Source organism: Ixodes scapularis, unplaced genomic scaffold, assembly GCF_016920785.2.
Source record: "Ixodes scapularis isolate PalLabHiFi unplaced genomic scaffold, ASM1692078v2 PGA_scaffold1__304_contigs__length_218370807, whole genome shotgun sequence".
Taxonomy (NCBI): Eukaryota; Metazoa; Arthropoda; class Arachnida; order Ixodida; family Ixodidae; genus Ixodes; species Ixodes scapularis.
In genome coordinates, this window is record NW_024609846.1 from 166,327,459 (window position 1) to 166,351,526 (window position 24,068).

At 48.2% G+C, this 24,068-nt stretch overlaps 1 pseudogene; it reads left to right on the top strand.

Moving 5' to 3' along the window:
- The first annotated feature begins 22,889 nt into the window (after window positions 1-22,889).
- Window positions 22,890-23,803, top strand: LOC115328283 (annotated as a pseudogene).
- The last annotated feature ends 265 nt before the right edge of the window (window positions 23,804-24,068 follow it).

The following is a 24,068-nucleotide window of genomic DNA, read 5'->3' on the forward strand; positions in this document are numbered from 1 at the left end:
CGAAATCCGTTAGATACTGTCAACGGTTTGTGAAAATTGACATTCATGATGCCAACCCCTGAATGGCCCAGATGACGGTCCAAAAAGCGTTCAAGCCCAGTCCGCACTTACGTGCCGAAAAAAAAAAAAAAAACGCAACAAAAAAGAAAGAAAAAAAACAAACAAAAAAAAAACCAGCCGGCATGGCGCGAGAGAGAGGGGGAAAGGTAGGCAGAGGCGATGCCAGTGGCAACTCCATAGAGCCCCATGCGATACGTCGGGAAACTCGGCAAGAAGAGGGCGAGAGAGAAAAGTGGGGGAATATAGCGACGGACGAACAATTGACAAGCCTAAGTTCCGGGTGCACGTATTTTTTCAGTCGTTCCCAAAATATTTCACTGAATGTTCTGTTCTTCGAATTGGCCCAGAGAGAACAGCTCTGGGACCCGGTCCAGCTTTTTCCAAAAGCCAGTCACTAGCACCGGCCGTCACGTCTACAGGTCTACGAGGCAGGCTGCTATGTCGCCGTGATTTTTTTTTTTCCGAGTCTGCATACAGTATAAGTGCTGCGATTGGATGAGTCGTTCAAGTCGCAACTATGAAGAAGTCGGTGATCGCCAAAACCGCCGTCGTATTCAGTCACGACTCAAGGACCTTTTTCAAGGCCATAACGCTTCACACATTGAATCGTACTACTGCTCGGATCAAGGTTTCCTGTGAGGATATGAATGACGCCTCCCAGAAAACAAGTGGCAGTGCACATAACGGCGCGTCAAGTCCAGTCTCCGATCAAGACCCTTCAGACGCATCGAAGATCCCAATCAAGAACGCCCAGCGGACGGGATCCCCTTCTGAAACCATTCCCGTGCACGCAGCGAGAGTACCAGCTACGCGCAATGGGACGGCTAAAGCACGCGCGTCCGCGCATTAATCAAAAGCAGAACGAGGTAAGCGGTGGAACATTCCGCGCCGCGTGACATCGTTTCTTGTTCACTTATTTACGTGAATTTGTTTGTTCTTTTATATCTTTGAGGCTGGCACATCCAGGGACGTCTTTTAGAGGCGCTCCGTATTGCATCTCGTGTCTGAACATGCTCAAATAAACAGTTCGTACGAAACCTGTGTTTTAGTTACTTCCCTCGTACTTGCATGATAGCAGCTTGCCTTCGCAATAATAGTAAAAAAATACTGAGCCAACAGAAAGGGGGGGGGGGGGGGGGGGGCACAACGTTTTCCCACGACGGCTAGGGAACGTAATTTGGAAAGGTTTCTCGACGTTCCGTGACCGTCGTTGGCAGTCCGGATGTCGTAAACACACGTATCATAAACGTCGAGGGAGGACGCAACGGCCCACTGAGACGTGCATGTGACGTGCAACAAACGTCATTTGGAACGTCCCCTCGACCTCCTGTGCACCTTTTGTCGCGGACATTTAAAGGTTTCATCGACGTCGAAGGAGGGTAACGTCCGGACCTTCGACGTTTTACGACGTCACGTTACAGACGTCTTCGACGTTCTTTCGACGTTTTCTTCACGTTTATGTGCTGCTTGGGTTACCTCGTAGAAAATGTTCGCATCCGAACGTTCCTAGAACGTTCCGAATGGTGTTTTATCGTTCCTTCAACATTCAGAGCATCCAGGGAATGTTTGCACAACATTGCTTGCGGCTTGGCAAGTGGTTGATTGAATTTCCTACAATAGCTGCTTAGCAGGCCTGGTGTACGCTAGTGGTGCGAGGTATTTACCTCTCCGAAACCTATTCCGGCTCTTTTTAGTTGAATCGTGGCAGCGTTCCGCGTAATGATTGACTATATCCGTAGCATATTGGTGTCCTTGTTAAGCCTTATTGAGCTCGATTCACTCAATTTGGAGCAGCCATATTGGTCATTGCGGCGCGTGCAGCTTGCCAAGTAGGCAGCGCGCCCGTAGTCTAACGGTTATCATGCTTGCCTGCCACGCGAAAAGCCAGGGTTCAATGCCTGGCCGCGAATACACCTTTTTGTTGTTTCTGTAATGTCGCGCTCTCGTAAATTCGAGAACCCTGATGCTTATGCGATGGTAGAATGTTCTTTTTACGCGCCGAATTTTCTACGCCGATTGTTTCAGAAGCCCACGCGTCTACATAAGGGGCTCCGCTTGGCGAGCCGGAGTGAGTCGCGCCTTAGCGTTCGATCCTGCTGTTTCGCCACTATCGACGCCTGCTCTGCTAGCCTTTGTCTATTTTGTTTTGGCCACAAGTGGGCCCCGTTTAAACGTCTAGTTCGCTTTAGTTTTCATCGCCTCATCAATTTTCATTCGTGACAATACGCTACACAGACAAGGGAGGAACTTTCCTGCCCCGTTTGCAGCGACGAACGTTGCTCCGTTCCTAAGAGAACATAGTGGACAAGATCGTTCCTTGCTTTATGAAGGAATATATAGGCCCTTTTTAATGCGAAAGCCTTATATGCCCTATTACGCGAAAATCCAGCGTCGTCGGTGGCGTGACCGAGCGATGATAGCAAAAATGGCCGACGTCGCAAAGTATAGCAACTCGGGAAAAATGCTCTGATTGACTTCGGATTTCCTAGGGAGGTTCCTGTAAACAAAGCAAATAATGGCTCTCAAAAAATATATGGTACATTTAGGTTTGGGTCGGAATCGAACACGGGCCTCCGGGGTGTGAGACGAGCACGCTTCCCCGATGCCACGGCGGCGCAGCGGTTCTGGCTGACTAAAGGTGGCCTAGTGCGTGTACCTCACCACATCGAGAGAAATATGCCTCGACCTCGCCTTCCAGAACAAGAACGCTGTGAAAGACTTGAAATACTTGTCAAGGTACCTTACTGACCGCAAAGCAATGGTCCTCTCAATCGACCTCATCCCACCATCGCCGACACCACCGCAACCGTTACGACGCGAAGATTACACACCAGGCATATATCCCTCTGATGACGAAGATACTATCGCAACAGAAGATGGCATAATCACCACAGACTATACAATTACATATAGAGGATCGCGTAGCTTCAAATAAAATTCATCATTCTGCAGCAAAATGGTTCGAATGTTTCCGGTCTATGGCCAACGTATACACAAACACAAACACACCGATTCAGCAGAAATAACTTTAATGCACGTCTAAAACATTAATCGAACATATTTCACTTCAAATAGAGGTGGTATTCCGGTCGTGTGGTATTCACTGGGGGCCATAGCTTGCGCCGGTTGCTGTTGAGAGCACGTGCTGTTAGTGAATTTGCACAACGCTTCTGCAACGTATATTTCACACCGTCAAGATTGTTTATCTTTGCCAGCAGTACGTAGCAGTTCTTTTTGAGCTCTGGCTGCGAACAATGCGAGCCAATACGGCGTCCACTAAATACGGCCTTTAAGGCTGCGGTCCCACGGCAGCCATCTTGAACAAGGCGTTAGTTCAACCAATAGATGGCGACACACACCCGTGGGGTGGCCGAAACATTGCTTCACAGTGGGATGGCTCGAGCCAGACATGTACAAATTACTCAAAAAAGGTAGTTAAGTTACTGAGTATCGACGCCAAAAGTAATTGGAGTAGAGTAGAAATTGCGCATTTGTAATAGTAATTGAGTAAATTACTAACTACTGTAAAAAAGTAGCGAGTTACTTTGAAGTTACTTTCGAAGTTACTTTTTTGTATTTTTGTGGTAGCAAAATGAACAGCAGTTTTGATCAATGAAAAACCCTGCGAGCCTAAGATGAATGCAGGCGATTTATGGCTTGCGTTTTCGCCAAAATAGTTTATTTGCTCGCAGAAGCAATTGACTTTCAAAGTTCTTGATAGGAGAGTTTTCCCCTTTTCCTTCTAAGGACGTCCCCAGCCAAGCTAAATAGACGTTCCACCGACGGGCTGGATGGAACGGCAGCGTTGAATTTGAGAAACAGGCTGTGCAGGATCAGGTAAGCGAGTGTCGGCATCTTAGGTGTCCATTACTAAACACGTGAGGTTTGCCTCGGAGGGTCTTTTATAACAAACTTTCCTTCTTTTTTTCTTTTTTCTTCGTCAAGTTGAGATTGTTATGACTGGCCCCTCTTTATCCCGACGTCATTCTGAGAGTACGCCGAGCGAGTGCACCAGACCGTCAAGGGTTCAAGTCTCGCGCCACCACGACGAGATCATCCGGACGACTGCGCGTCCCGTTGTAGTGCTAGTGCTACGCTACTGAAAAAAAAAAAATATTTTGGTTTACCAGAAGATGAAAAGTAGTATACTTCGCCGCTGACGCCGGGTCCAACAAAATGATCTCCCAAGGGTAACTCGCAATCCTCGCCGGCGACTACAATATCCTGATGCGCCTGACACACCTGACAAGTAAATCGTTTTTAACAAAGACGTCTCCCAGGCATGGATGGTCGGAAGGACGCGAAGGATTACGTGAACAAGCATGGAAGCGGGAACGTAATCCCATGAACGGATTATCCGTGCCAGGGTTTGTGCGCGGGGGAGTCCGGCTTTGCAAAAGCGTATGCGCTGACGACAAGGCGACCATAGGAACAGGCGTTCAGCTGCGAGGTCATTCCAGTGGCGCCTCCCGTAGAACCTACCGCTTGAGTCAGAGAGACAACACGAAAACAACAACTCTCGGAGTGTCCCCGTCTTTCACGGTTGCAGCTGGAAACGCGGCGCCTGCGTGCATTACCGGATTAGGTCAATACCCAACCAAGGCTTGTTATAGCCTCGTCCCACTAGAGCGACAAACACCGATTTTTGTCCGACGACACCACAAAGTTTCGTGTCGCCGATGCTGTCCCACTACAACGACCAATGCCCGCGACAATCGCCGACACGCGCCGACAAACGATCGACGACGGACGAGTCCTTGTCTGTCGTTGGACTTGAAACGCAGCAAGCAGTCCCACTGAGGAACATGTCTCGGAGACAAACGTATCCTCCTCGCCCGGTTGTGCCTTCTGTTGCCTCCCTTCCCACCCTTCTACCTTTCCTCCCGTTCCTCCCGTGGCTCACTTCGCCGCTAGACCTCCAGAAATGCCCTTGGCGGCCACTCCTCGTTCCCGCAGTTCCGGTCCCTCGATTGCTCGTCGCGGGCGCGGCTTGCTTGCTTGCGCCGGGCGGTCGGGTTGCGAAGGGGACTTTGCTGTGGTTGGTTTTGCTCGCGAAAACTTGGTGCGTGAGGTGGTGCTTCAAGACGCCGAGGTCTACGGCCCTGCATCAGGATGGATACCCACTCATGTTCGAGGACTAACCAAAGTAAGACCTCTCAACACGAAGTAGGACACCACGTTCCGCGGCAAGCCATTCCGGCAGACGAGAGACTTGTCATCACGTTCTGTGATAATCGGGATGCCTTATTGTCCTCCAAAAAAACGCCTCCCCTTGATCATTCGGATACGAGGTTATAAACATCCTCGAAATCGGCGTGAAGTTCCGTGGCGCTCACCTAGAATTCCTCGAACGACTCAAAAAAGGAACGACTCGGTTATTCTAACTCGGAAAAAGCTTGGTGTCGATTGTCACGACTGTTTGCGGAAGGTCGCCAACGGCAAATGAAGACAAGTGAATGCTTTAATCAAGAAATAAAGTAATCGTCTCCTCTTACACCGTGTTTGTCGGCGCGTTTTATGCCCAAAGAGCAAAACACGAAAACCGCGTCGCCAGACTCAGTTTGTCTGTGTATTTCGAAGTGTTTTGTTGACAACTCCAGTCCCACTAGGAAACAAGTTTCCTTGTCTCTGTGTTCTGCGTCGTGTCCGCCAAGTGGGACGGCGGACTTCGACAAACAGGCTGTCTGTCGGTGTCGTCTGTCGCTCGTTGTCGTGTGTCGCTGTCGTTTGTCGCTGTCTGTCGCTCTAGTGGGACGCGGCTATTAAGCATCTCTTCCTGCGTTCGTGCGTGCCGGTGTTATATTTTGGCTGCTCGTCGCCACCTTGGCCCAAGGACGCCTTCCCGAACAAGGGGGCCCCTTGTTCGGGAATGCCACCTTATTTGCCGGCGTCTTATTCATTTCTGCGCTCAAACTTTAGTAATGGGCAAATTTAGCACTATATAATTTCGAAAGTAGTTAGTAATTTGAGTAGAAGTTACCTGAAAAAAGTAGTTAAATTAAACTACTAATTACCCAAATCAAGTTGTAATTGAAAGTTACCAGGTTACTCGAAAAAGTAGTTAAACTACAGTAGTTTGAGTAGAGTAGTTGAACTACGTCCAAGTCTGGCTCGAGCACCATCACGTTCCCCTCGTGGCCTTGCTCGCGCCGCTGGCAGCTGTGCTCAGCTGGCTCAAGTAGCGTGGCCCAGCAAACGGATGTATGCGAGAATGTCAGGCTGGGTATAAATTGTTCCCTGATATAGGGACATGCGGTTTGGCGGTTGTAACGGGCTTTCGCAATAAATCTTACCAAGAAGGAATCAAATGTTGATTGACTTGTCAATATTCTATCAATGCAAATTTCCGCTGCAGGAATGCACGCTCAGTAGACTCAATCTTTCAAGACACCAGTGGAAGCGGACGTCAAGTAAACTGCTTCGCGAATCACGGTACTTACCTCACCATTTTAATGACGACTAAAAAAGGTCACGAAATATTATGTTTCACGGGGTCCGGAAGATGTTGTAAAGGTTGTTACATTATAGTTCCCAGAAAACAAACGCCGTTGCAATATTTTCGGAAGTACCGACATACATAATGTTGTAAGTACAGCTTAGGAGGAATATGATGAAAACCATCAGAAGAAATAGGAAGACGTTTATTTGCAATCAAGACGCTATGAATGAACGGCGTTTAGCGACGGCAAGTTATGAGTGTTCGGGAATTTATAAGTTGACGTGATTGCTAACTATGGACATGCGGACAATGAAGACCAGTTTTGTCGGGAGATGGTGTTGCGGTGATGACCTGATATCGGACGACTCATGGCAAACGAACAAGCAAGTTTCTTCTCAGCGATTGGTAAGTGTCCAGTGTCAAGCACAACACGTGGCTACCGACGTTGTCGACGTTTCGAACACTTATCGCTTTCGACAAAAGTCCTGGCACCTGGGCTAACTTTGTGGAAAGACTCGAAGTCTTCCTTGACTCCAACGCCATCATGAACAGTAACTGAAAACGATCCACTATTCACTCGGTGGGTGGCGAAACGTATCCACATCTGCGGAGTCATGGGCGATGCGTACTCTAAGTGGCTGGAAGTTTACACGATGCCTGCCAAGACGTCTAAACACGTCATTGACGTTCTACGGTCTCTTTTACCTACTTTCGCCCTACCGAAAATACTTTTTTTCTGATAACGCGCCAAATCTTGCTTCAAACAAAACAAAAAACAAGTTTTTGAAGAAAAAAAACCGGCATCAGGCATCACATTAGTGCACCATACCATCCTGCAACTAACGGGCAAGCAGAACAGATGGTGTGCGAAACGAAGAAAAGCCCCTTTGAAGCTTACGGAAGAAGCAGTTCAGTGATGAATCGTCAGGTTCTTGTTCCGGCAGCACGCGACGGTCTCATCTTACACGGAAAAAACCCGCCGAAGCAATATTCGGCGGACGAAGAGCCACACCCCTCGATCTCATGATACTATGGCCTACGAACAAAGATCGAGAGATTCCCAGATCGGGATTAATGGCAGTTTATTCGGTCGGACAACTCGTATACGTGAGGAATTTCAGCGGAAGTCGGGCCTTCCATGTAAGACTTGAGTAAAAAGGCTCTATGTTGGTTGACCAGGAGGTTTCAACTCTTTGAATACGTTGGATATCAATGCCCTTAAGTTTAAATATAACTAAATCACAAAACTCTCTTTGTGTATTGTGTAACTGCCCTTGTATTTGATAGTAGAAGCTATGGTGGTGATTTGGACCTTTCACACCATGCTCCTTTTTTTATTTTTCGCCTCATACTCCTTTGCGGTTTAAGAATCTTTTGGAACGGGGACACTTTACGTCAACGAGGCCATTTGTTCCAAGTAGTCAATCAGGGAATGCTACTAGAAATCCGTCCCTCATATTAACGAATAAGCCGCACTTCTGCACAGTGCAGTTTTCCTGTTCCACGTACAGTTGTAAAGCAGCATTCTCATTGATTTTACATTATATACTGTTGCGGGTGAAGAAAGTCTTTGGGTACACGATACTTGAAACAAGTCTGTCACTGTACGTTGTGGTTCGACACCCACTAATGTCGTCGTCCTTATAGAGCCTCATCATTTAATCGTTACCTCGTCACCTCATATTGCTCTTCATCAACAGTAAGTACAATAGGCTACCGCCATATTACAATCCAAGAATTGAAAACTTTAGTCGTTCAGTCCTTCAACAAGTTACATTACCTCAAGAGCTCGACGTCCGTCGTCGATCTTCAAATACTTACACCTTTATATAAATTAGACGCACAAGGGGGGGGGGGGGGGGTTGGTGGCCGAGTGCATGGTCTAGCGCACACCAGCTTGGAGCACTTAGAGCGAAAGCTCGCACTGCAGAACTCACCGCGCCCCTGCCCGTTTCGATCTGGAAGAGCATCGTACCGGCGTGCGGTCGTGTATCACTACTGCGTGGTGCACGTTAAAGACCCCAGGTTTGCGGTTGTACCGCACTGGCTAAATTTCTCATCTACAGCTGAGGCACCAGACGCCCACTAAGGCAGACTAACTCCCGGCTGTGTAAACATACTCACAACAAAGAACACAGCGTGCCGCCTCTTTTCTTTGGATGCCTTTTTTTTAAGCCAGCGCAAGCTCGTGCGTTCTTTCTTTTGAGACGGTTAGAACGGTCGCACATAAAACCCGCGTTTCTCCTACCCGCCCGCTTCTTCCTCTCATTATGTGTATTTGGTTATAACTAAATAAGCTATAATAATGGTGTATTATTCATATTTACTTTCAGTTTCAGTCAGGAAAAAGGAGTTTCGCGGGAACTAGAGCCAATAAATGAGCTGCGCTTAGAGTATCGGCACTCTTTTCCCAAACAGTGTTGTGAACGCCGCCATTTTGGTGCTTGTGCACAGCAGGCGCAACTGCCGATCGCAAAAGTGCGACATCCTCAGCATTAGATTCGGTGTTAGGAAGCTCATGTAATGTTGCTTTGCTTTGTCGCAAACTGTTTAAAGTGGAGGACGGAAAAGCGTTTCTTGTGATTTAAGATAAAGCTTCAAATAACTGGCAACATTGATTTTAAGCCACAATAAGGCCAAGTGTCGCTACCCTGAAGCGTAGCTTATTTAATGACACTATTCATGCTCTTGTTCAAGAGGCTTGTAATACCTGGAGGGGCCATGACGTAAGCCCCGTGGATTCCACAAGCCACTACCTTTTGACACCTGCCTCTTCTTCACTGTTCCCGCTTGTGCCAGTAAATTAGCTGCGATTCGGAGTAACGACACTTGGCCATATTGTGGCTTTGCGTACGAGTACCCTTAGGTCCCTCTTGTGCCAGTAAGCTCGTGTAAATTGAAAAACATTGCAATTGAATATTGTTGCACCGCCCCTTTAAGTGTCTCTGCCAAATGTTTAAGTGTAGCACTAAATACTCCGTCGTACCCTCCGTCAGTCTACAAAAAGAGTAGACCCTTTGGTGTCCCTCCGTGACTTTCCGCCGAATTCAGAAACCTCACTCACACTACACTCAAACTGAAGGGCACCCTCCACTTCCTCGAGGAAGGCGTGAAGGCCGGCGCTGGCCAATCGCGACGGCGGATCCGTCCTCGCGATTGGCCAGCGACGGCACTCGCGCCTTCCCCGAGGAAGTGGAGGGGCCCTTCAGTTTGAGTGTAGTTTGAGTGAGGTTTCTGAATTCGGCGGTTTGTCTCCCCGGGCACGAGTTGGCAATGTCTCCTTGTGAGACTCTGCGAGAAGCCCCCTACCTCTCGATATGTCATAGCAGGCCTCTTTTTTATAGTTTTCGTCTACAGGGTGTCACAAAAGAAAATTTACAGGGCTTTTTTTTTACCGCAAAAATACACTAGGCATCGCCAAACGATCATTCTCCGCCCAAAGATAGCGCTAGATGTCGCATTGAGATGCCAAAGTTTCAGCCCGATCCGACGCCTTAATCAAAAGTTATAAGTGATTTTCTGAAAATTTCAATGGGGATATGGCGGCCGACGGAGTTTTCGAATACATGGAGCTCTATGGGCATCAGAAACCGAAAACGGGCAAAAATGGGCTCCAATTTTCCATTGAACTTTTCAGAAAATTACTTATAACTTTTGAATAAGGTATCGGATCGGGCTGAAACTTCGGCATCTGGTTGTGACCTCTATCGTTACCATCGGGCGGAGAATGAGCGTTCGGCAATGCCTAGTTCAATTTTGCGGTAAAAAAAAAAAAAAAAACCTGTAAATTTTCTTTTGTGACACTCTGTATGTGTGGTACAGTCCAAGAGGAGGTTTGTTCTCCATTCTTGTTCTCCACCTTCTGGTGTCCTTCGCCTGTAACCTTCGCGGAGCTCTGCTTGCTTGACTCTGCACACGTCTACTCCCTTAGGTCAGGTAGTCGGCATATCGTAGCGCTGCCCTGGTCTTCACGCTCGATGGGTTTTCGTTGTGCCTCTCTCTGCTGACGCGGCAGCACAATGTACCATGTGCCCAGTTCACCTCCGATAGTCTATAGAGACGGCTTTCGTAGCTTGCATTGGCTCTGGAATCTCTGGCCTAAAATATGAACCAGCCTAGGTCCCCTGGATGCCCTTGTGATTGCCAGGGTCATCCTTCTCCCATTTGTATGCCTTTCTAGAAACATCCTTGTTGGTGACGACAGCACCAGCACACTATTTGCGAAAGCGATCCCTTGAACGATGACAATCTTCCACAAGTCTCGGACACTTGGTACATGTCGAGCGCCTAGATAGTCCTTTTTGCCAGGACACCCATTCCCCTGAGTGCAGCTGTCTTTTTGACCTGCTCATGGCCTGCTAGTTAGTTTGGGCTCGCATTAAGGGTCGCCCCCAGGTATTTAGTTGCGTTGCACCTCCCAACTCTCCCTCCTGTAAGGCCCATAGTTGGTCCCCTTGCTCCCCATTTTACTGGTTTCAACATCCTCGCTCAAAGACCGCACACTTGTTTTGGTTAAACGGTAGCTTGAGGGTCGTGCACAGCTCTCCACGTATCTCCACGAGCTACTGCAGGTCCTCGGTGGAGTCGGCAAATAGTACCAGGTCATCGCCGAACATGAGAGTTGGCACTTTCTGTGTCTTCCATGCCCCCTCGATCTGTATGAGAAGTCGAAGCCTCTATCCGTCTGCTCCAGAGCTTTTTCAAATGGAGTTATATGCAAAATAAAAAGCAGGAGAGACAGAGGGTACCCCACCTCAGGCGTCTTGACTCTGACATCTGCTTTGGCTTATGAATTAAAATTGGGTTTGGGCGAATTGCTTCATACTAATTTTAAAGGATAAAGCGCGAACAAAATTAGGAAAGTAAGACACATAGACGACAGGACAGGCGCTTCTCCACGCCTGTCTTGCCGTCTTTGTGTCTTTATTGTCCTCGTTTTGCTCGCGTTTTTAACCTTTTAATTCAGTTTGAATTTCGTTCCTTCCATTTAGCCTGCACATACATCCCGGCGTTTAGTGCTTGCAGGAGTTCGAAATCTGTTTCGTTCAAACTCAGCTGCTGCAGTCTTTTCTTCAGCGCACCATGATTCACTCTGTTTTACGCCTTTGAAATCTCTAGAAATGCTGCATAGAGCTTTCTCCCTTGCGGGGTCGCCACGTCATTGCACTGCGTTATTACGAATATATATTATCCTCTATGCACCTTACCGTGTGGAAGCCGTTCTGCATTTCACCGAGCACCCCATACCCCTCCACCCATCATTTCAGTCTTGCTCTGAAAATCTCGCTTCCCCTTATAGAGTAGTTTAACGCGTGCCTTGTGGGCTTCTCTTGTAAGTTCTCCTTCTGTCGGACTTGCTCGAAGGTCAACCGGGATTTGTTCCTTGTTTTCCCTTTCGGGATCTTTTTCCTCTTCCTTCTCTGTGACTGCTTTTGCTCCTATGTCTTTGGCCCATTGAGCTGAAGCAAGTTTTCAAGCCATCATTCAATAAACAGGATGCACTCTGCTCCCATCAGCTTCGATCACCTGCATTTTTTGCATGATCAGTGTCTGGATGCAGATCGTTTTCTTGCCCTTACTGCGTTGTCTTCTCCAAAAGCATCGTGGGGCACTTTTTCTGGCTATTCAGAGCTCCTCTGAGAATCGCTTGTCACATCTGTAAATGCTGGCTTAAATGCAGGCCGCCGTCTCTTGCTTGCGCTTTCTGGAGACCTCTCATACTCTCTTTAAGAAGTATGGGAGGTCTTCAGGAAAAGGAAGCCAGATGGGCCTAAAAAGTGTCTTTTCAACCGTCCGAGAGCCAGCCGGAGCAGTGGCACACATCATGTCTTCGATCAACTAGGTGCCCACGCTGCTCGGTTACAAGCTCGATCGCAAGCTGGGAGACTTCAAGGCCCGCTTTCGCGAAAACCGCCGCCTGACACACACCGGCGCTAACCCCTGCAGGGCCGGTTTGCTGATCTTACGGCCGCGGCTGCGGCTTCGGCCAAGAGGGATTTTTCTGTCACGTGACCAGCTCCATGGGGACAAGGAAGTACCTAGCGTCCCTGCCTAATGGCGGAGAAATCCGTATCGCTTCAAGCACAAAAGCCTAATTTCGCTCGCAGAAACTGACTGCAGGGACTTTCAACTGGAGTCCAATTGACCGCCTCCTTATACTGTAGAAGCGGCAGATAGTTACCGCCAGGAAGGGTGAAAATGAGCCAAAACAAAGAAAAAACCACTCGAGATGAAAGCGGTGGCAAAATATTTTTATACCTCCGCCAGCGCCGGCGTCTCGCGCCTTCTGCTGTGGTCGAGAGGTTAGAGCGCCGGTACTTATCGTCACGGCGTGAAAGTCCCGGGTTCAGATCGCGTCAGTAACTCTCTTTTTTTTTCTATTTGACTGAGCTCCCACTAAGAATGTAGACAAGGCCATATGAGCTCTATAAAATCATTGGGCGGGTAATTCTGACTCACCAGTTCGTTTTTCATGACCTCGGAAGAGCGCATACATGTCCCTGGCTTCCTTCACCAACTTCCGCCACGCCTCCTGCATCTGCCGTACACTCCGCGGAAAGTTCACAATATCTTCCCATGCCCGTCTCTTCGTTCGCCAGGTAACTGTGCTGCTGAATTTCTCTAGAATTTTTTTTTCGTTTTCCAACTGCTCTACTTATTTTCATTTCTTGATCCAAAGTCATTTTAGGTGTTGGCGTTAGAGAGAGGGTTTGCGATTTCGACGCCTGATTCATTTTTGCATTCGGTTGCGATCGTCTGCTATTCTAACTAAAATTCAACAAGTAATGTGCTAATATTACAAAGCAATTGCAACAACAAAATGTAAAGTGTAAAAATATGCTGTAAAACGACTTTTGTTTGGGCTAGTTGGTTCTTACTAGACATGATTAAAATAGCGCAAATTTGACAAGGACAAAATGAAGGCACACGTAGAACAGGACTGGCGCTTACTTCCAACTAAGTTTATTTGATCATCAACCAAGCAATATATACCATCGCCAGCGAGCATAAAATTCCCAAAACACACAAAAAATATACTTTAAGATTATAGGCCTACAACGCGCCGTTCTTTAGATAAAACCATCAAGAAAAAACTATTTTTTTTCTTGATGGTTTTATCTAAAGAACGGCGCGTTGTAGGCATATAATCTTAAAGTATATTTTTTGTGTGTTTTTGGGTTTTTATGCTCGCTGGCGATGGTATATATCGCTTGGTTGATGATCAAATAAACTTAGTTGGAAGTAAGCACCAGTCCTGTTCTACGTGTGCCTTCATTTTGTCCTTGTCAAATTTGCGCTATTTTAATCATGTCTAGTAAAATTATACCTTTTATCAGATTCCATGCAAGTAAAAGTATGATCTCTTTTATTTCGGTTTTACTACTTTTTCAGACGTTTGACTTGCTTGCTGCCTTGCCTGTAGGATTTCGCTCAATCAATGCATCCATAGCTGCTATTCTTTTTTTTTTCTTTTTGCTTATTTTGTGAAAGTCTTTTTTTTTAATTGTCACAACTGCAGTTTTTTTTAGTACTAAACGGGCGTCTCCTGTTATTGAAAGGAGTCGTTAGCAAGAGCGTTGTATATTTAAAACACATAAAATTGTAGTTGCTTGGGAAAGGATGCTTGTGTCGGCTCCGTTTGTGTGAAAGCCATACCGATGCTGTTACCTTGGTTTCCTTTTAATGAACATTATGAAATGATTGTATTAGCGCGGTAACTTGCCTCGATCTTTTTTTCTTTTCTTACCGATGTTTCGATTGAACAGGTGGGACTAATAGTAAACACCGTGTAAGGCGCAGTAGTGCAAGTGGATGATTCCTAAAAAGGATCACAGTTAAAAAGTAAGACACGCGCAAAATACAAAAAAAAAGGTTCCTAGCGCGATTTGAACCCACAACTTTCAAGCCGTGACGATAAGTACCGGCACTGTAACCTCTCGACCACAGTAGAAGGCGCGAGATGCCTGCGCTGGCGGACCTATATAAATATTCTGCCACCGCTTTCATCTCGAGTGGTTTTTCTTTTGTTTTGGCTCATTTTCACCCTTCCTGGCCGTAACTTTATCTGCCGCTCCTACAGTATAAGGAGGCGGTCAATTGGACTCCAGTTGGAATCCCTGCAGTCAGTTTCTGCGAGCGAAATTAGGCTTTTGTGCTTAAACCGATACGGATTTCTCCGCAATTAGGCAGGGACGCTAGGTACTTCCTTGTCCCCGTGGAGCTGGTCACGTGTCAGAAAAATCCCTCTTGGCCGCAGCCGCAGCCGCGGCCGCAAGATCAGCAAACCGGCCCTGGAGCTCCAACACGGGGGTGCTGGACTGCCTGCGTCGCCGGAAATCGGCAATTTGGCCGGCTCGTCTGCTAGCTGGGCACGCAGGGAGCACTCTCCAGGCACTCGAGACCTCATAGAAGTCAGCAGCCCATGGCAGCCCTGAAAAGACCACCTTTGCGAAGACCGCTGCTAGGCCTAACGCTCTTCACCCTCTACACCATCGCATTGCCATCATTATCCCAATCAAATTAGAAAAAGACTGCAGATGCTTCAAGAATTTGGAATCAAGGTAAACATACTCTGGACACCAGGACATGCAGCGCATGACGGGGGTAATGCTGCGGCGCATGCAGCAGCCGTACAGGCACACGGGACGGACCACACTTACGTCACTTCGCACCCCGACAATCCCACACTCCAAACACCCTATCACCGTGACCCGAACGAAACGCCCTTGAACAGGCATATAGCCTACATGCACTTTATTCGTACCTCTATCAAGACCGCTAGCAAACAGCGTATCATGGAGGCTACACCACAGACGCCTGTCATCAAAGGACTTTCTAGGCAGCAAGAAGTTTTTATAAACAAAGACATCGCGAACGCGGCCTACACACCAAACATAGTCAGTAAGTGGCAGCCGCCACCTGTATCAGCCGTACCACCAACCAAGATATACCCACTGTCTCCAACAGTGTCGCGCAGATCTGTGCCATCTCATAAAGTACTGTCCTGCCTTCGCACGGGGCCGAGACCGCATCGACGACCTACAAGTGACCTCTCTTGCAGCCCTTACTGCTATTATACAAACAGATGATGACGCCCAAAAGGCGGTCGCAGATCATGGAAAAATCAGTGACTTATACAGAGCGGTGTAGCGCGAGTACACTGCCCTAGTACCTTGCCCGACATGTTGAAATGATCAAACACCCTTCACTACCCTTCCCCCCCCCCCTTTTTTTTCCCCCACTGCAGCCTTGAGCTTCCTTGTCATTAAAGGACTCCAATCAATCAATCAATGCCACACATTATTATCATCATCATTCACATTTTTATTTTGTTTGGTGCTGAAGCATTGACCTTCGGTCAACGTCTTACTTCGGCCTTTCTGCTTTCACCAGCGTCCATACTTGAGTGCAAATAAATATTATAATTATAATTATCATGTGCTCGGACCTCTTGAGTACTTCTTTGTTTTTTCTACTTGCTTCTTCTTTTCTTTGCCCTGTCCGCCTCCCGATTCCATTATGTCTTTCGTTTTCGCCTCTGGTGGGTTCGAGTGTAGATCTGTCCTTTCCGTGCCCCTTTCAGTTCTTTAGTCATGTCCTCGTATCCTTTGAAAAGTTCGCACGAGTGCTCCAATCTCGCTGCCATCCTCTCTTCTCTCTGTTGGGAAACTGGTTTGCTGCTCCTGATTCTGCTTCACCCCTTGGTCTCCTTGTATCTTGAAGATCAGTCGCAGATGGTTCTAACCACTTTCAAGGCTACCCGAGCCATCTTCGCTCAACATCATGGTTGCCAGTCTCTCGTAGAGGCTCCGGCGACATCAGGCTGTAGTAGATACTGAAGTACTGGTCTCTCGCTGTCCATGTGACGGAAACGTCACACTTCCGCTCTACGTTTCCTATCATGAGGCCATTGCCACCGGCGAGTGTCAGCACTCTCTTCCCATTAGCATCTGTCCTTCTATAAAGTTCTTCCAGGCGACCATTGAAATCTCCCAGGACAATCGCTTCCTATAGTCCCTTGTAAAGACCTGGGGGACGGGCAGGTTGAAGACCGGGTTTCGGCTGTAAGATGATGATGTTTTAATGATTCATGATTTGATGGTAGCGTTCCATGGTAAGTCCCATTCTTTAACTGCAGCGCTTGTCCGCGGGTCCCCCTTATAGGCTAACGCACTGTTTATGGCTGATTCACATGACAAACTAATCCGCGGACGGATTGATCACGTGACGACACGTCCGCAGTTCGTCCGTCTCCCAAGCGTATCCGTATTAGGAAGACGACAAGCAGACGTCTGCGAGGACGGACCGAACTTGTTCGCCAACCCACAGTGCCGCGAAACTCCAACATCGCACAGTGGCACCGCTTGTTTGTTTGAAAATGTCTTTAAAGGAGCGGTGCAACGATATTCAGTTGGAATGTTTTTCTCTCTACACGAGCTTACTGGCACACCTGGGACTCAAGGATACTCACACGCAACGCCATTGGCCAAGAAACTCCTTTGTTGCGGTGTAATTTCAAGGACAAAAGCGATCATTTTCATTCAATCTCTCCTTCGCAAAATTTGATGACGTAACTCGGGGATCGCAGTACACCCAAGTGACGATATTTGAATGCGGTTCATAGATTGGACCCGAGCATTGCGTGGGCACTCGACTTGGGCTCGTGACAATTGCTAGCTCGAAAAGCATTCGGATAGTGACCCGTGTCCAATCGCTGCAACGACGACAACAGCCGAGCCATAACAATGTCTGGAACTCAGCGCGTGTCCTGCGCTTTGCCAACCCCAGCGCGTGGCTATGATCAACACTGGCGGCATATAATCGGCTCCAGGTCACGTGGCCGCTTGTTCTGGCTGCGAGTTGAGGGGGTGAACGCTGCTCGTTTTTCTTAAATTTTTTTCTGGGACTTCTATTGCGTGGGGTGAAAAACGAACGCGTGTTTCATAGGTCATTAACGTTAGGGATCCGTTTTAAGCGGTATTTGTGCACAGCACAAAAATTGTTGCATCGCTCCTTTAATAATAATAAGATGAAAGAAACATCAGGGCCAGGTCAGCTGGGCTTAAGCCGTCGGTGCTGTCCTGGGGTGGGAGATGGGGATTAAATGAAGTGAGTCAGGTGAGCCTCCTTAATGAACCGAAGGAGGGAGTCCAATAGTTGTTTTTGATGCTTTGGTGAGCCGGATGGTCTGGTCCATTCCGCGAAGCTGTTGGGTCTTTGATCCTCGGGAATGGTCTGTAAAATTTCTTCTTTTTTCTCAAAAATGTTTATGCAGTCCCAGAAAACGTTATTTTCTGAAGCCACGACCTTGCAGTGTCGGCAGAGACTTTTGTCCATGTCGTCTGCGGGGTCTGACTTTTCTTCGTTGTACCTTTTCAGTCGTTGCTTGTTCCAAGCGTACATTGCAGTACGTTTAGGTACTATGACGGTGTTGTCCAAGAGGAAAATTAACGTTTGCTACCGCGATAAAGAATCAGGCGTCGCTGTTACGTTCAGATGGAGACACAACACCGTGATAGGCTTCGCGCGAAGCGCCACTAGCTTTACTAACCAAAGGCACGACAGTGCCAGAGGCATAGTCCTGCTTGAGAAGAGTTCGACGTTCAAGCGACGAAGTTCTGGGTTCGCGCCGGGAGGGGCTTTTGGAGATGCCTTCATGCACTCCGCGCTCGTGCACAATGCTTGCACTACAGCCACAAAAAAAAAAAAAAGGTCTTGCTTGGTGAAATGCTGATTGGATGTGTAAGGATTATCGCGGCCTGCTAGATGAGCTTTGATGGGCCCTTCTTGACACGGACCCGTAGGAGTACAGGAATTTGCGTCGAGTCAGCCGGGCAAACTTTCTGGAACCAAGAATCGCGCGACAAAATGAACCAGCGGACGCACAAAACACAACGATGCAACATGTTTATTTCAATCGTGAAAAAAAAAAAAAAGAAAAAAAAAGGAAAAACATTGTACCGTTGTTGGACTAAACTCTTTTCAAGTCAATCTCCCGCCGAAAATTCGCGAGTGAAAAGGCGCTTGACTTTACCAGTCCGCAGGGACGCGGACGAGGCACGGATCACAGGAATCGGTGACGTGTGGCCACGTGGTACACGGTCCGAGGTGTGGGCACTGCGCGTGTTCCGGAACCAGATTCGCGTGAAGTGAAGCGTCTATTCATGTGCCCTGCCAATAGCAACGCCACCACAGCGGTGTGACATCAGGGCCGCGGTGACGTGACGATATTGCGTCACCGACGTGATCCTTGTGTGATTGGAGGGGACTGTCGGCATGGGTGAAAATGAGGTTCAACAGCTCCTGTTAATAGATCGGAGGTTTATGGCGTCTGTTAGGCTTCCGCTTCCTGGATGACGCAGTATTTTCGTTTAAAACAGAACTCTTAATAACGATTGGAGCAGATTACAAAAAGTATGCTACAATTTATTTTCGCAGCCATAACGACGGCCCCCCGGCCGAGAATCCCTACTCTTGCCCACTCTCTGTCGACCGCCTCTTCTCTCTCTCGCACCCAGGTGGCGATAGCTTCCTGTCCTAACATTTGGCAGAATCAGTTTCTTTCGATGTTAGAGGAAAAGGAACAAAAAAGTGAAAGCCGTTTACAACTTCCTGTAACGCCGAATTGGAGCGCAGCTCTTGAGGAGGAGGAGTGGAGGGTATATTCCTCCTCCTCCCTCGTGATCATGCCTGCTAGTCCTTCTCCCCTCCTGCTCCCCCTCCCTCTCTTCCGAGTACTTGTGTAGCTTGTTTCCTGAAAATAAGTCACATGACTTCAGCGGGGGGTCACATGACTTCCCCGGACCATACTAGACAATGAGGGGAGGAGGAGGAGGGCAGAGGTCCGGGGGGTCACGTGACCTCGAGGGGACGGGATCACATGACCTTGGGCGGGCCGTCACGTGACCGGCGGGGAGAGGGGAGTCACCCCCGGGGGTCACGTGACCTTGGCGGGGGAGGAGGGGGGAGGAGGAGAGCGGAGAGGGAGGAGAAGGAGGGGGAGGGGCGACGCCGACGCCGACGCCGCACAGGCTGGAAACGGGTCATGTGACCCCCTCCCCCCGAGGTCACGTGACCCACCCGGACCATACTAAATGAGGGGAGGAGGAGGAGAAGGAGGAGGAGGAGAAGGAGGAGGAGAGGGGAGGAGGAGGGGGAGGAGGAGGAGAGGGAGGGGCGCGGTTACGCCGACGCCGACGGCGACGCCGACGCCGCTCAGGCTGGAAACGGGCCCCTGAGAGCTGCGCTCTAAAAGACCCATTGACGTTTGTTTCTTCGGCAGATGTTCAAAAGCCTTGGTTTTGAGTCTTCCAGAGGGTCTCGGTCGAGCGATGGTGTTGCGGACCGTTTCTCTAAGTGTGCCGTAGTTGGAGCACGGCCTCGCCGGGGTTAAGGAGGCAACGAACACCCTGTAGCTCCTGAGTGTTCTTACTGAGACATTTATGAATCCGGTGATTTGTTTCCTAGCGACTGTCTGACCAAAGGTAAGCTACTGCCACTGCCAAGTATTACCGAGAAGTTTGCCCCGCATCCACTTGTGTCCCTTACGTAACAGGTTTCATCTGTTTTTTTTTTGTGAAGCTGCTTAAAAACTTTACCCTTTCTTACACAAAATCCTCTTCATGGGGTGGCACTTCTTTGTCCCTTAAAGGGATGCTGAACCGAGATCTGGATTCTACAAAACACGCGGCAAAAAGCATGCAACGGGATGCTACAAACACCAAAACATCACTCATTCAGTGATATCTCGAACGGATGACCATATTTTTAAAAAAAGGAGGCGCATTTGACAGAAATGTTTACGTCTTGTTTTTCCGAGAAAAAGAGGGAACGGCCTCACGTCTTCTCCGCCTCCCTGCCTTGAGGGAGCGAAGCGAAGGGAGGAGGAAACGAGATATTTTCACGTCACACGCCTCGTCGTCCTGGTTCAATCTCGACCTCTTTTTTTAAAAACACGGCCGTCCATTCGAGATATCGCCGTACGAGTAGTGCTGTAGGGATTGTAGCGTCCCGCCTACATCTTCTGGATTGTTTTTTTGAAATACAAATTTCGATTCACCATCCCTTTAAGTTTGTCTCCGCCAGGACAAAAAGAAATATATATATATTTTGTAGTCTCGCACCTGTGTATACAGGTCCACCCACTTTCTCGCTGACCGTCATATTTGCATTTCAGGAAAGCGGTACTGAGACTTTCTCTCCGTTTACGTCCTCGTCTATGCCTCTTGTCTGTCTTCCCACATTTTTCATCAGTACTGCATCTTGTTTCTGATGGTCTGCCTTTAGCTTCTACCAGTTCCTCAACTGATTCATGAAGGCGATACCATGTTTTCTAGTTGGTCTGCCTTGACTTTTTTCCTTCCTGCCTGTCTCTGCTTCATTGGAGTTCCTAAAAAATACCGAAGCCTGGCCCCATTTTTGCTGCCACCCGTTCTGCCGCGTCTTTCGAGTACTTTGTCCCTTCTAGTCTCTCTGGTCACGTCTACCTTTGGACAAATCCCTTTGCAGAGGATTCTCAAAGCGTCGCTGAGGTCTATCGCGCTTGTATTTCCTGCCCCTGGTTGTGGATGATTGGAACTGCGCAGATGAGGTACCAGTACTCTTGTGATTTTTTGAGCGATTTCCCCAGGCGTTCTCTGGCTTTTCTGAAGGCACTGGTCTCCTCTTGACCGTTTACAAGGCCTTGTAATCCAGCATGAATGATCACAAGGGTCCCGGCTTCAACCTCTTGCTTAGTTAGGTCCCCTACTTTTTTACAGTGCTTAAGTCAATGTTGCTTCTGACGGGCACAGGTATCCAGCCTGTGGCCTCTCACACTCATTTCCTCCATCGCTCTCAGTGGCTTCGTATTGGTGTCGCCTAACAAGAAAGCCCTCTTCAATCTTACTTCTGGTCTGTGCCTCTTATCCCTTGCCTCGGGGCTTTTCATCTCATCTCCACTGATGTTCTCTTCCCCTTGCTCACCAGTGGTCCTACTTCCCTCCAGGGTCTTCGTTCTCGTCCCCGTGTCTCCCTCGGCCCACTGGAGATGCCACGTTTGCCTGCTCTTTATATTCATCTCTACCCGTTTGCCGCTTCCCTCCCTCTGCTTCTTCCAGACGCCGCTTCCCCGCATTTCTTCCCTTGTTCCCCCGCATTTCCTCCAGTGCATTCCCGAGTTCTATGACCCGCCTTTCAAGCATTTCACTTCTCTGTTCTTTCGCTGCCGTCGCTGCCCCCTCTTCCTCGAGGCGGGCATTGAGACACACTCCTCGTTCTCTCCAATCTTATTTTGTTATCACCAGGGCGTTTTTCAGCAGCTCCCGGACCACCTCGATCTTGATGCCACAACTAGCTGCTCGCCTCTGCCTCCCTTAAAAGGGTCATGATACGATATTGGGTTGGAATATTCGTGACCTTGCAGAGGTGTACTGGTCCAACTCTGGCCCAGGTATACTTGCAGAGAGCGGCACTGATTCAGAAGCTTCTTTGACGCAGTAAAATAGCGAGGATAAAAGGGTACTATTTCTTTCATTTTTGCCTTCGCAATGCTTGACGACGTAATTGTGGGATCGAAACACTTGCCCGACCATAGTCGAGCGCGGCTCATGGATTAGACACGTGAACTGCGTGAGCACTCGACGTCGGCTCGTATCAATCAATGCCACGGTGGACACTCGGGTAGTGGCTCGTGTCCAACCACTGCTGCGATGAGAATAGCCGAAGTGTAACAATGCCTGGAGCTCAGAACGCATTTTCTAGTTTGCCAGCCCCAGCGCGTGGGTATGATTAATGTCGGTGGCATAGAATCGCACCAGGCCACGTGGCCGCTTCTCTGGCTCCGAGTTAAGGGGATGAACGATGCTCATATTTTTCGAATTTTGTTGGCAAATTACGTTGCCTACAAAAAAAAAAATACACAAAAAAACAAAGGTACAATTATCAGGTATCAACGTTAGAAAGTGTTTCTGAATAGTATTTCGCGGAAGTAGAAATATCGTTTTATGGCTCAATTAAGGTATCGAACGGCGTCGCTTCCAGCTCCACCCACCAGTCGCACACCAAAATAAAGACCAGCCACGTGCACGTTACTTAAAGAAGAGGTAACCGAATACCACCACTCGCTACTCGCTCGAAAAGTAACTAAGTACGTTACTTTTGAATGAGATTCAAAAAAGAAACCCGCTGCTTCAGCTCAAAAGTAAAGCGTTACTTTCTCGTTACTCAGATCGTATCGTTTTTCTTAAGTATTGCAGCCATTTTGAAAAGTTTTGCGACGTTAATGGGAAAGGAGCGCGAGTAGCTCAAGCCCCGACCAGGGCGTCCCTAGCGACAAACATATACTTTTCATCGGTTGATCCTCTTCTGTTGGAACTTGAAGGGAGAGACAGCAACTCTCGTTTGCCATAAAATGAAGCAAGATGAAGGATGTGGGCTGGACGAAATGTCGCTTTTTGACCGAGGAGTGGGGCCGGTGCACAAAGAACCCTGCTTCATGGGGTACGGCTCTGTTTGTGATGATAAGACGAAGCTGGTAAGCATAAGCTCGGCATCATTTTTGTTGTTCGCTTTGTTGCTGAGCTTGCTTCCACATACATCGAGACGGCAAGATCAATTTTCGGATGAGAGCCGATTTTTATTATTTTTTATCAAGTTGAGGCACGTTGTGCCATTTTCCTGATCGGGAATACTGTTTAATGTTCACCGCACAACAACAGGACCACGCTGTTGTGTTTAGAACCACACTTAAAACACTGTGCCAAAACAAAAGACTGGATTCGGTGGCCACGAAGAGCAGCCATCCAGGCCACCATGCTACCGAGCTTCAAGGCTCATTATTTACCCTGTAGGGTTATCATCGACTGTACGGAGATGAGCGTGGAAATGCAAAACCTCTGGTAATCACGCTATAAGAGGTACTTCACTGTTAAGCACCTGGTTTGGATTGCACCCAATGAACTGGTGACATTCCTTTCGGACGGATTCGGCGGGCGAACAAACGACACTGCGATCACGGTGGAATCTGGTGAACTAAGGATGTTGTTCTGGCAGACAAAAGATTCCCAGGCGTAGTAACTTGTGTTAATGCTTCAAAATGCTGCACTGGCGATGCCACGGTTCGCATCTGGTGTACAGTTCACCGAACACGAGGTACATTCAACATACGAGACTGACTTTGTGAGGAAACGCGTTGAACGCGTAATCAGAAGTGTCGAAATTTACACAATCATCGTGTCTCCTCACCTTATCTCTCAGTTGGATAACGTCATATACATTTTATGCATCCTTACAAACCTGAGGCCAGGAATATTTAGGCAACAGTAAGAACAGTTACTGGGTCGCGGGGGCTGCGGTCCCTGCGATCCAATAAGAGCGTCGGAGCATGCACGTGACAACACTCCATGGTCGAGGCCACGGAGGCCTCGTTACCGCCGCGGCAATACTGCTGTCTGTGACAAAATGTAGCTCTAGGTTTCTTTATAATAAAACGTCATTCGAACTCACGCAATTCAATCTTTATCAGCAATATATGAAAAGTAAACAATAAATACATAGGAGCTTACGAGTTTTACTTATCTTTAAACCAGAA